Source organism: Falco biarmicus, chromosome 10 (genome assembly GCF_023638135.1).
Source record: "Falco biarmicus isolate bFalBia1 chromosome 10, bFalBia1.pri, whole genome shotgun sequence".
Lineage (NCBI taxonomy): Eukaryota > Metazoa > Chordata > Aves > Falconiformes > Falconidae > Falco > Falco biarmicus.
In genome coordinates this window covers 7,232,313-7,244,868 of record NC_079297.1, presented here as the reverse complement: position 1 = coordinate 7,244,868, position 12,556 = coordinate 7,232,313, and the positions used below count along the sequence as shown (strand labels likewise).

Genomic DNA, 12,556 nt, shown 5'->3' with positions numbered 1-12,556 from the left:
TTAGCTAGCAGCTAACCATATAACTTGCTCCTTTCCCACCCTTCCACACTTACTTCTTGCTAACTCAGGCATTAGTATTTTAAATTTTATTGAGACAGTGTTGTGCTAGAATATTACCCTTATGATGGTAATGGCTGCCATCAAACAATTAATTCAATGACCTATGGACAACAACAAACTTAGAGATGGATTTTCAAATAACAGAGCACTGTTCCCCACTCCAGTTTTTAGACTTGTATTTTCTTTTGGCACATCAATGGCTGGAATAGTCCCAGAAATTTTGAATACATTAAAATGCTAAGTTCAGTAGTCACTAAGGTAACCAAAGGGCAAGCAAAGAAACGCACAAAGACACGAACATAGTCTCAGTACACTCAGCCAAAAATAAATTAAATTCTTCCTATATAAAAGAAAGAATGTAGTATTTTCAGATAAAAGTTCTCTTGGGTCTTTTTTGTGTTATAAATCTCAAAGGTGTTGCAGATAGAAGCCAGAGGATCAAACAAAACCCAGACCCTTCCTGTGGATAATCATGTTCTACCACAGCTCGTGGTTTCTTTAATATGATGCAAATAAAAGGTAAGAAACTTTAATGTTTTAAGTAAGTTTCCTGTACCTTTAGGAGATCCAGAGAGTGAAGATTTGGATTTAGTTCTGAATAGGATATTTATGATGGAGAATGCCTAAAAGGAAAAATAGAGAGTTAGCATTTTGCTTCCTAAAGCTACAAAAAGATCTTCTGTAGTAAATGTGTCACCACTACATTGAGTTGCCTCAGCTGTTTAGATGACAAGAATTTGTATGACCGTTAAATTCCCACTGACAGACTGCTCAACACAGCTATGTTTTTCCAAGCAGAAATTTTAACATGATCCAAGAACCTTCTTCCCTTGCTCCTTCCCCAAATGCAAGTAACTTTTCTTACACAAACTGTGGAATCTCACAATAGTGCTCTTTTCAGGATTCTAAGAGTCATTTGCAAATTTTCTTTCTGTAGTAAGGCTTCTAGTTCTGTAGAAGTTAACCTTCTTCGTAACAGCCCTAGAGATCAGCTACTGAAATTAGAGCCAGACCTTATTTCACAAAGCCAAACCAAAAGCAAGCCACTAACCTGAGAAACTCTGGCAGCTATTAACTGTACATATCTGATATAAATTTTACCTTTTGGCTACATTTCCACTCTAACAATTGCACTTATAAATAGGGATATAAAAAATAAACCTAATTAAAACCATTTTAAAATAAAATTGTTTCAGTACTGCATATGAAACCTGTCACTGCATGGACTGCTTTAAATGGAAATCAAAACGTATTTTATTCTGCTTACAAATATAGCACGAAGTGTTTAATCCTTCTTTTCCATGACTAAAGCCAACTGCACGCAGATGCAAGCAACATTACTACCAGCAACAAAATGGGTAAGAACTCAAGCTTGATTAGGGTTAGAAGAGGACGTAGATAAGCTCTTGAATTTACTTCAGCCAGCCATTTCAAAATCCTATAACAAATCTTGGAGAAGTCCTACAGAACAGATGAGGATACTGAGCCTGAAAAAGGTAGACACTGCACCTGCTTTTTTAACTGGAGACTGAAGAAGGAAGACAAGAGGATTACACTACTGTCAGTTCAGCTTTTCTTCTAGAAGTTTTTCTGGAGGCTTAATTAAGCACCTGGAAAACAAGGAAATGGATAATACTTCCAGGTGGGATCAAACCCAAGTTGTATAAAGATGACTAAATTTTCTCCAGCCATCTCTGGTGGTCTAACCAGGCTCAAAAATGAATCACTTGATCCCAGCAGGAACAAATGCAAGGTTCTGACCAGGCACTGTCTGCCGATCAAATGCAGGACAGAAAACCCATCAACTGACACCAGCAGCGTGGAAGAAGTTACAACCAACATAACATCATTAACTAACACAAGGCAATGCTGACAGGGTCTTTTAGAAAAAATAATAATCGCACTGAGATACAGAAATGGAAAAATAGCCTGAGAGATATCCGCAGTAGTCATTCTGCTCTGTACTCAGTGTAACTGAACCCTCGGCCGGAGCACTGCATCCTCACATGGGTACCATGCTTCAAGACAGATGTGCACCCAGTTAGCAAAAAAAAAGCAGGAAAAGCAGAAAACACTCAACTTTAGAAAAATATAACCTGTAAGAAAACCACTAAAGGAGCTGGGCTTGTATATGCTGAAGAGGAGAGGGCTGGCTGGGGCCTGACAACCAGCAGTCTTCAAGCACATATAAGGTTTTTTGAGTGGAAAAGAATAATCTGTTCTTCATGCTTAAAGTGACAGAACTAGAAGCAAGAGGCTTAAAAGTGCATCAAAAAAATGCTTTCCGATAGTAATAGTTGCAATGAACTATACTGCCTTGGGCGAGAGAGGTGACTTCACTGTTAGTAAACTTCATGGAATTGATAAACATCCACTTAGAACGAAGCTGGCACACCTGACACCTCAGAGGGATGGACCACTTCATTCCCTGGAGTCCCTCCCAGCCCAGATTCCCACGACTGTGAACGCGCTTTCGTGTACCCGACTCTAACAGCACATTTCCACCCCCTACCCAGGGAAGACAACTGCCTTGTTAAACAACAGGTTTGGCAAGAAGGGGGATCTCACATGGGTCCCACCACAGACTTGCTCTGAACAATGATAAACTACTTGAAAATACAAGAGAGACTAATTCCTCAAAGAAACAGGTTTTATTCATTGTCAGGACCAGAATATGGAAAGATATCCTATTCCTTAGGATGCACACGTTTGGAAGGCTGGAAGTTAGGACTTTCTCATTATGCTACTTGTTACAAACTTGCATGTGTAGCCCATTGAAACCTTCTTTGCATTCATTCAGAATGTACCAGCTCCAGGCAGGGAGGGCTTTTTATGGAATGGGAACAGAGTAGAATGAGGAACAGAATAGATGCCAGATAAAACCATCAAGACTCAAATTACAAGGACTTTTTGACATCACCAAACTAAAAAACATTTCATAAAAAATATCCAAGAAAAAGTTTTAGCTATAGGAAATGAGGTTTTAAATTAAGCATTAATTTCTTCCCGAAAAGCGGATGCTACACAACATGGTGCATCTGAACAGTTACTGACCCTTCAGTCAGACAGCATGGAAGATTAATTGTTCCTTATCAAGAACAAACGCTCTTCTCTAAGCAGGAAAGTTCGTTTATCCCTATTTCACAGACAGGCAACTAGAACACAAACCTCAAGTCCCATCCCTGCAAAAGGATGTAGGTATCCGAGGCGGGGGCTAGGCAGAACTGAAACTACTAAACCAACCCTGGAACACACAACATTTACTCACTAAGCCCTGTGTCACCTGGATTTTTACATGCATGTACTCTATTGCCACTCAATGTCAACCAACCCTCATCTGGGCAAAAGCGCAGCACTGCAGTAGCGCTTATCTGCCACGCAGGAACAATCTGCTGAGCTGGTCTGACAGAGGCGGCCAATCCCCCACCGCTCAAATCAGAATTTACAGGCACATCAAAGACAGACCCACTATCCAACAACATCATTTTCACCTGTTGTTTGCAGACTGGGGAATATTACATTATTGTGCATTCATTACCTAGAGAAAATATTGGTTGGAAAGATTCCCTCTCTCCTCCCTTTTTAAAAATGGGGTTTAAGTAACTCAAATGTGGTGGCTGAGGCTCTTTTGTCCCAGACCCAACCATTTCAGAGCATGAAGAATAAATTTCCACAAATTCTAGGACTTTTGTTCAGATGGTTCATTTCCTAATATACATTTGAAAAACCTACATCAGTGGTAACTTTGCAATATACAGCATAGAATTTTAAAGCATCTGACTGCTGCAACAGTGTTTAAGAACATCTAGCTATTTACAACTGGAAACTCTAAATAAATATACTTGTTACCAACCAAGATAAAAAAAGACCACAAATTTTACAGACTTCAGGCTGTTTACATGAAATGTAAACCACTAGCTAAACAATGTTTTTTTCTTAGATAAATCTTCTTCTACAATATTTGGACAAGGCAAAGTGCATCTCAAAGGCAATGTTCACTGTAGAAAAAGATGATGCTCTTTTTGAGTACTGGTAAGATGAATTTTCAAGGGTAGAAATGGTAAATATTAAGCAAATCTGTTTGGGAGCCAAACCATGGATTATTAATAAGAGAACAGGTGATGAAAAGCTAAAATTTGAAAGTAAAATCTGAAGGAAAAGAGGGAACTAGCAGATGTACACATAAACAAGACAGTTCGAAACATAATGCAAAATAATAAACCAGAGAGGGATAAGTCAATCATGAATAAAGATAAAAGCTTAAAGGCTTACTTATAGCTGAATCAGTTAGTACTGTGACAAAATATTTAATGATTCTTTTTCCTGCTGTAGGACAGGTCAAAAAAAGCCCACTGACACTGATTACAGTTGACATGGCAATCAGTGCACAGATCTCTATTGTTCCAGCTGCAGCTTCAAGAACTTGTAACAAAATAATCAACTCCTCAGCAAGGATCCCAGCAAAGGAATTAAAAAAATTTTTTTTGAAAGTTCCTATGTCTTCAGAATAACGTTGCTGTTCTTCAGTAAGACCTGAAAGGCACAGAGCAGTTTTCAGTTTTGCTCTGACTTTGTATGGCTACATCACCTCAAATTTATTTCAATCTATGAGTACTTTAATTTTGCCACAAAATAAGCAATACTTTGACTGACTGGTACTGACAGCGGAAAAATTATTTATAAGCATTATGAAAAATTTCAAAGAAAGAAAGAGTGGCTGTTTAAAATAATAATAGTAATTGTGTCTTGCATGCATCCTTTAAGAAGAGTTTTGAAACAAGATTTGCATCCAACATCAGAATACAGAAAATACAGTAAATAAATCAATCTATTGGCTCTTTAAATTTTCAACAAGATGTGACAGACAACCAGGGAAGATCTCTGTAAAAGTCTGAACATACAAATTTGTTGCACATGTGAGATGATCAACAGACAAATCAGAGATCACTGTATTACATCATAGCTATAGCCGCATCATTAAAACTCAAGTTTTGATGTTCACTGGTATTTGAAAAAAATACATTTTTGCCAGTTTGAGCAAGGGAACTCTGTTGTACGCTTGCATGTCCCAATTGGAAGAAAGAAGATTTTATAAATATACTATTCCAAAAGCAGACAAAGGACTTCATTCAGATATTTTATTTCACTGCTATATATACACCTAGCCTCCATTTAGATTCCAAATTATGTTCCGCCAAGGTCTGCCTTAAACCTGCCAGAAAAGCAATGACAAAAATACCCCAACAGATGAATTAAATCAGAAAAATGGCTGTCAACACTACTAGCTACAGTATCACCTAGACAGACAACCCAAAGGAATCAAACCCAGGATAACCTCTACGACAGATAAAGGCAGCGTAAAGATTTAAAAGGAACTTGTTGCTGTTACCATCTCCTGAAAACCCGGCGTTGTGATCAAAAAACAGTGAAAAGAAAAGTGAGACTGGTGCAGTGATGGCTGCCAAACCCAGTGGGCAAGGAGGAGAAAGTGTGATGATGCCAGTGTTCAGAAAGCAAGCTAATGCTGCTAATACCAGCTGTCTCCGTGTTTACACTGTCATCTGTACCGGGAGAAGGCTGGGGGTGTCTCCTGCTGCTGTCACCGTATCGATGCCTTTTATCAGAACAATCAGACAAGTCTAGTTCAGTCTCAGGAGTTTTGCCACCGAGATCGTGTGCCCCTGGGACCCCGCAGCCCGCCCGCTGTCACCCGCCCGGGCCGCCTGCAGCAGGATGGCTGCGACCACCTTCTCCGAGGGGCTCAGAGCCGGCCGCGCTGCGACCCCCCCGCCCTGTTCCTGGGGGGGCCCGAGGCACCACTGTCACCCTCCAAGGCGATACGGGGATCCTGGCCACAGAAGGACCGCCAGCCCCGCCGCCAGCCCGGTCCGGCAGCCCTCCGGGAGCGCAGCCCCGCCGCTCTCACCCCCCCGACCACCGGCCGCCCCCCCGCTCTCGCCCCTGGGGCCCGGGGCGCTGCGGCCCTCGGGCGGGCAGGGGCCCCGCGCTGCCCCCGCCACGGCCCCATCGAGGCTCGGGGGGGCGGCCCCGCGGCTCACCCGCCGCGTCCTGCCCCGCTCCCCCCGCGGCGGGCCCCGTCAGGCGGTGGGGAAGGGGCTGGGGGCTGCCCGCCCGGCCCGCCGCCGCCCCCGGGAGCCGGGCAAAGCCCCGGACGGGGGGGGGGGGGGGGGGGGGGAGCGGGGGGGGTGAGGAGGGAGCAGCGGCGGGGCGGGCCCGCCCGCCGCGGGGGCTGTCCCCTCCCCCACAGCCCCGCCGGCACGGCTCGGCGCGGCCCCCGCTAGGCCCCGCCGCCGCCGCCGTCGCCACCCCCCGCCCCGCCGCCTCGGCGCCGGGGGGAGCCCGGGCCGCCTCCCCCCTCACCTGGCTGCCTGGGCTGCGGCTCCCGGGCCGGCTGGTGGTGCGGGCCAGCGGGCGGCTCAGTCCATGGGCCGGGTCCCGGGGGGGGGCCGGGGGGCGACCGCGGCAGCGGAGGGAGGCGGCGGGCACAGGGCAAACACTAAAGAGAATGAGCGGGGCCAGCTCCGGCCGGGAGGAAGTGACGGCACCGCGCCCGTAGCCAATCGAAGGCGGCCGAGCCCCCACGGGCACCGCCCCCCTCCGCGCTCTCAGCCAATGGGCGCGGGCACCGGCTGGGAGCACCGCCCCCTTCCCGGCGACTACAAGTCCCGGCGTGCCCTGCGGAGGAGCCGCAGCCCTCCTCGGGGCGGGGGGACTACAGCTCCCGGCGTGCCCCGCGCGGCAGCAGCGTCGTGCCCAGCCAAGATGGAGGTGCCGGAGGGCGACAGCAGGCCGGGCCGCTTCGCCGCCGCGCTCCTGCGGGGCCGCTCCCGCCACCGTCCCCGGGGGCTGGCCCCATCCCCGCCCGTCTCCACCCGCTCCGGGCCCCGGCAGCCCCTCTCCCGCAGCGGGCGAGGGCTCTGGTGCGGCGGGGCGTCGTGAGGGCCCGCGGCCTGCGAGGCTCTGCGGGAGCGGCCCTGGGGTCGGGCTGTGCCGCCGTCCGCCGCTGCGGAACCGGCCACGTACGAGGCTCCTGCGGCGGGCGGCTCTGTGCGCTCCGGCCGCCCGCCTTGTGCCCGGCCCTCACCTCCCCTCAGGGCGCAGCGGCACGCGCAGCAGAGCCCCTTCTTCACTTACATCGCTGCGTTCTGGGAAAAGAGGAATCTGAACCGAGAGAAATGCAGAACTTGGCAGCTTCCCCCGGGGAGCCTGGGCTGTCTGTAAAGAAAAACGAAACGAGGCCCAAGGCACATCCATGTCCAGCACGGGCGCACGTTCATGTCAAAAGTTATTTTCAAATAAGGAGTCAATAGCAAGTGTCAGCCAACACACCTAGGGAAGAGTATTTAAACGAAAAAACCTTCCAACTTTCAAAACCTGGGTGGGTGGGAAGGAAAAGCCGTGCTGATACAAGCAAAACTAGTAACAACATACATGCAAAAGCCCTCAAACCCATACTGCCCAGGAAAAAAATTCCCTAACTGGTGTGTACAGCTGTGCAGAACCGCAGCTAACGGGGGGTACACTTAAATTCATGCTCTACATTTGAATCAAAAGAGTATACATAAAAGGCATGTAAGCTAAATCTGATATAGTTCTTCCGCACAGCTTTAACCTGCCCTCTTGCATCCATACCCGCATTTCCCAAAGGCCTCCCCCCCCCCCCCGCTGCCAATAACTAAGTGCCACTGCCTTAACCAGGGATGGCTCCCTGTGACTTTGTCACTGTTTCTGCAGGACCCTTGAAATTAGCACATCAAAGCCAAGACACGAAACTACCTCTTTTGCATTATGAATGCAAAAATTCCAGCATGCCACTACTGAAGTCTATAATTTCTAGTAATTTCAGATCTGTCATACAGCCTGAGTCTTTCAATACCATTACATTGCTTCAGATACCCTAGCTCTTGAAAGAGCAGCAAAAATGATGTTAACAGTAGTGTGCAGCTGTACAGTTAACTTCTGACATAGCAGAAGTTTCCCTTCCTGGGTCACTGTAGCAATCAAAATGCCAGACAAGATTTAAATAAATGCCATCGCTAGTTTTTTTCAAGTAAAGTATCGTTAAGCATTTTAAAGACAACAGTTTCCCTTAACTTGTATGATTTCTTAAAGCAATATAGCTGCTTTTTGTAACAAATTAGCACAGCAGCTAGCAAAAAATACAGTACAGTATTAAAGTCCCCAGTAGTGCTAGAATAGGTCCATCCATTCTGTCAGAAAAAGATACTATGAGAACTTTTTGGTTTAGAAATATTTTATCTTTCTTAATAGGTAAAAATACATTTTAAGTCACAAGGTTGCATTTAAACCCTATGGCATCATTAAATCGCAAGTCAGTAATTTCTGCCATTGTTCAGCAAAAAAAACGTGGCACCCAGCCCACAACATTTACTAACCAAACACATAACTTAATTCTACAGTAAATGCAAAAGCTTTCATATTTAGTGGGGAGAATCACAACTATAACATTTCAGCAAAAATGAATTAGAAATAAAAACCAATATACCTAAAGCTCCATATCCATTTCTGTATTTAATACTGGTATGGATTCCAAAGATACTATAAAGAAAATACATCATACACTTAAAATCAATCAACAATATAGCATTTAAAAGACATTCTCCAGTATATAAGTATATAGATATATATCCCATATCACATTTAAACACCTATTCATATGTTCTTGTGGTCTGTTGCATAATAATATGTGCTGTTAGATGCTTTAATTATTCCAAGCCAGCAACTGTTATACTTCAGAAGGAAATGAAATTTCAACTGTTGTGTAATCATTACTGCAAGGTTTAATAACAGAAACATTTATGCAGGTTTTTTTGTAGAAAGTTAGGTGGAGACAGGGAATTACAAAGCTGGTTTTTTTTCTTCCAGATTGAATTACATTACAAATTTAGTTTTATGTTCTCTTTTCCCAGAAAACTGTCAATGTCTGGGTAGGCGTAAAATCTGCACAACTGGGACAATAAGTATCTGCAGCAGTTGAACATAATTTAAGCAAATATGTAACTCAAAAGTCCAAGGAACACTTGGCACACCACCTCAGATATCCAACACATCTGTCCTTTCATTTGAAGGATATTCACTCCTCTATTACGTGTATGATTATTAATTATTCAAAAATGTTACAAAAGACTGTCTCATTTATGCAGCAGCTTAAACAAGGACAGAGACTAATTTCTAGCTAATAATTTGTAAAATATTTGAAACTTTTTCTTTTATGAAGCAGTACTGCAATTGCAGTATTTTCAGATGTTCATGTAGAAATCTGGTATTTGTTATCAATATATTTTCTTACTTCAAAATACCTCTTATTGGCACAAAAACAGAGTGTGAATTCCCCTTCACAGCTTTTGAAAATGAAAACATTTTACTAGGAAGCTCAATTTATGAGCTAGCTGTGCTAAAACCCCTTTACTCTGCTTTTCTGACACGTTACTCATTTGTAACAAAATATCTTTTACTTTCTAGTAAGATTTATTACTTTATTATTAAAGCATTTTCTTTTCATCTTGAATACAACACAGTAAGTCCAGCACACGCTTTGAGCTCACGTGAATTAGATTACTATTTTGAGAGAAAATTTTTAAGCCTATAGTCACTTTGCAACTAGCTGTCAACAGAAGTCACTGAGCTTTTCATGTACTAGCCGGTACCTATTATTATAGCCCATATTCCCCAGGAACACTTCCAATTTCCTCTAAATTATATTAAAGGCAATAATGGCTTCATTTAAATAAGTAAGGGTAGAAAGCTAACGGAAAATAAAGCAGTTATCCTACTTTCTGAAAGCTGGGAAGATTTATAGATAGATTTAAATGTTCACAGAGGAGTCGTGCCTGGAGCATACCTTTGTCAGTTAACAGCTGCACAATTTTAACAGCAAATGCCTGAAACAGCAGAAAATAATACTCCAGCTGAGGGCTAAAAGAACATGCATGCCTCTTCTCTCAGCTTTTTTTGGTTGATGAAATCTGCAAAACAGGTAACAGGTATTAAGAAATACTATTGTTTCTATGATGAAAAGACAAAAATCAAGGTTTAACAGTGGGGAGCTTTGGTACCAGGAAACTGCCCAGCCATTTATTTTGGTGGATGGGGTACAGCTATATCCAAACCAGGTTTCCATGAACTACCGTGTGCAGTCGGGCAGAGACAGCTCTGTTAGTCAGGTGAGACAACTTACTCCAAAGGTAGCTGGAAGCCTGCATCTCCCTGCTGCTACAGCCAGGCTGCTTTTATTATCCAGAGTGCAGGTGTGCAGACGCTGCACCGCTCGCTTCTTCCAAAGTTTGTCAAAATGTTTTCAAAGTGATTCACCAGCATTTTAGCAGAGCTTTTGACAGCTTGAAGCATGCAGTCCTGGGACAAAGCTCGCTGAATGACAAACCTCTTCTGTACAAGAATGAGTGAACTTCAAGGAAGGGTGAAGAGCTGCAAACACGAGATTGCTGTGACCAGCTTAGATCTGCAATCTCACACAATGCCTTACGGTTAACTCGTGCTGGTGACAGGACAAAGACATGCTCTGACAGCTTTAATCTGGCCTCCCCTTTCCTGACAATATTGCATCTCTCAGGAAGGCTGTTCTGGAAAGGTCATGGAGCAAGCACAAAACTGCACACAACAATCAAAGTGCAGCCTGATGGAAGAGCCTAAAGAAAAAATCAACTATTCTGAAAGCAGGAGTCAACTGAGAGAAAGGATGTGCTCTGGCCTCATGGGAGGATTTTTTAAATGAGATGTCTGTCTTACTGAGAGGATGACTCGACTCTTAGCACATATTTACATGAAGAAACAAGAGAAATAGAACTTGGCTTTAGTACATGCTGCCAGCGTTGTAGGAATGCCGGTAGTATCGTGGTCCATTCACAAACTAAGAAAACAAGAATACGTACTGGTCTTGAGGGTGGTAGTTTTTCAGGGTTTTCCAGAAGATGATCTCATGTGATGGGTGGGAGTTAACCTCCTAATACTGAATTACATCCTTTCAAGTCCTCAGAAGATCCACTGACACAAGGCATTTTCAGCCTGAGCTTTCCAAAGAAATCGCTGTTTGCCTAACGGTTCAACAAGGCATACAAAGGGTGGCCCAGAGAAGTTCAACAATCTTGCGAAAAAACTGTTATGACATTGCTTGTGTCAGGTTCCACTAAAATTATCAGATAAATACAGTTGGAACACTGCATTGCTTTCTGAATCTTGAGAACGGGAGGTGTCAGAAGTAGCAATAAGGTCTCCACCTAAACGAAGGTGAGGGCACTGCCAATAATGTTTGCCTGTAGTCTGAAGCAGAGACGCATCTGCTTGCCTGCACTACACTTGAAAAGTTCATTTCCCTGAAAGGGTAAGTGCACCACAGAAACACTTGCATGCCTTAAGAAATTTGCAGAGTATGTCAGGACTAGTAACATGTCACGAACAGTGCCACATCTACAAAGTCTGAGTTACTCGGCTCTGGAGTGAACTAAAGGACAAAGACGCCACTAGTATTTGTTGATCTGAAATCACTTAGGCACTTACACAGAATGTCTGTCCAACCACAAGAAGTCGCATGTTGCAGGAAGTGCAAGAAAGTGAACATCAAGATGCACCGATAATTCTCCATTCAGAAGCACCCATTTTTCTTTGGCTACCTCTCAAAAAGGTTCTGGCTTGTTGCTGTAAATCCTGTCCAGTTCCATCTATAGTGGTACTGGTAAAATAAGAAACACCTGTTCACTGACGTACATATCCCAGCAACCTGTCCCTTAAAGGAATCTTGCTTAGAACTGCAGAACTAAGATGGTCTAATACGAGCCCCTTAATATTGCACAGTGCTGAAGAACCCCATTTCAGCACAGGGTTATCTGGCATACATGCAGAACAGGTTGTCTACTTGAATAGATGCAAAGATATCATGTCAAATTACTGTTACATGACCACCAGTACAGATTTAATTTTGGTTCTTTGAGGCTGACGAGAAAAAAAAGACTGCAAGTTCTCTGTAGAATTGTTCTCCCTATTATCCAAGGAAAAAGACCAAGCTGCAGACCAGCGTTCCAAGTATCCTTTTGGCTGGCAGGTTTTGAATGACCACAGCTCAATTAACATTGACATTCGAGGTAGGCATTCAGTTCCTTGCAAATGTCACACAACTCCCATGTGGTTTCAGCCTGTCTATTGAAATTCGTTCTGCAAGGCGCTTCGGCAAACTTGTAACACGCATCACAGTCTCTCTCATCAGCATTAAGGCAGATGCTTTTCATGATCGCCACTGTATTATTTCACTCTTGAGAACTACTTTCACTTCATACCTACGAACAAAGAGGGTCTGAGACTGCATGACAGACCAGATTCAAGAAAACCGTTAACGCCAACTCATTTTACACATTTTTAGGCACTTAGTAGTTTAAATCCATTGTCTAACAAGCAACTCATTTCTTTATATATTAAGAGATATGGCCAGCACGCATCCTCACAT

General features: G+C 44.0%; 1 protein-coding gene across 8 annotated transcripts in view; it reads right to left on the bottom strand.

Annotated features, from left to right (window-relative positions):
* Positions 1-6,606, bottom strand: part of STAU1 (staufen double-stranded RNA binding protein 1) — a 32,829-nt gene extending 26,223 nt beyond the window's left edge. For 6 of the 8 annotated variants that reach the window (XM_056353745.1, XM_056353740.1, XM_056353744.1 and 3 more), the window contains exons 1-2: positions 6,442-6,606; positions 617-683 (exon numbers count right to left, since the gene is read on the bottom strand). The gene's annotated coding sequence lies outside the window, so the exon portion shown is untranslated. Of the gene's footprint in view, positions 1-616; positions 684-1,569; positions 1,671-6,441 lie in introns of all 8 variants that reach the window. The other 2 variants (XM_056353743.1, XM_056353742.1) reach the window with 2 other exon arrangements.
* Between the last annotated feature and the right edge of the window lie 5,950 nt (positions 6,607-12,556).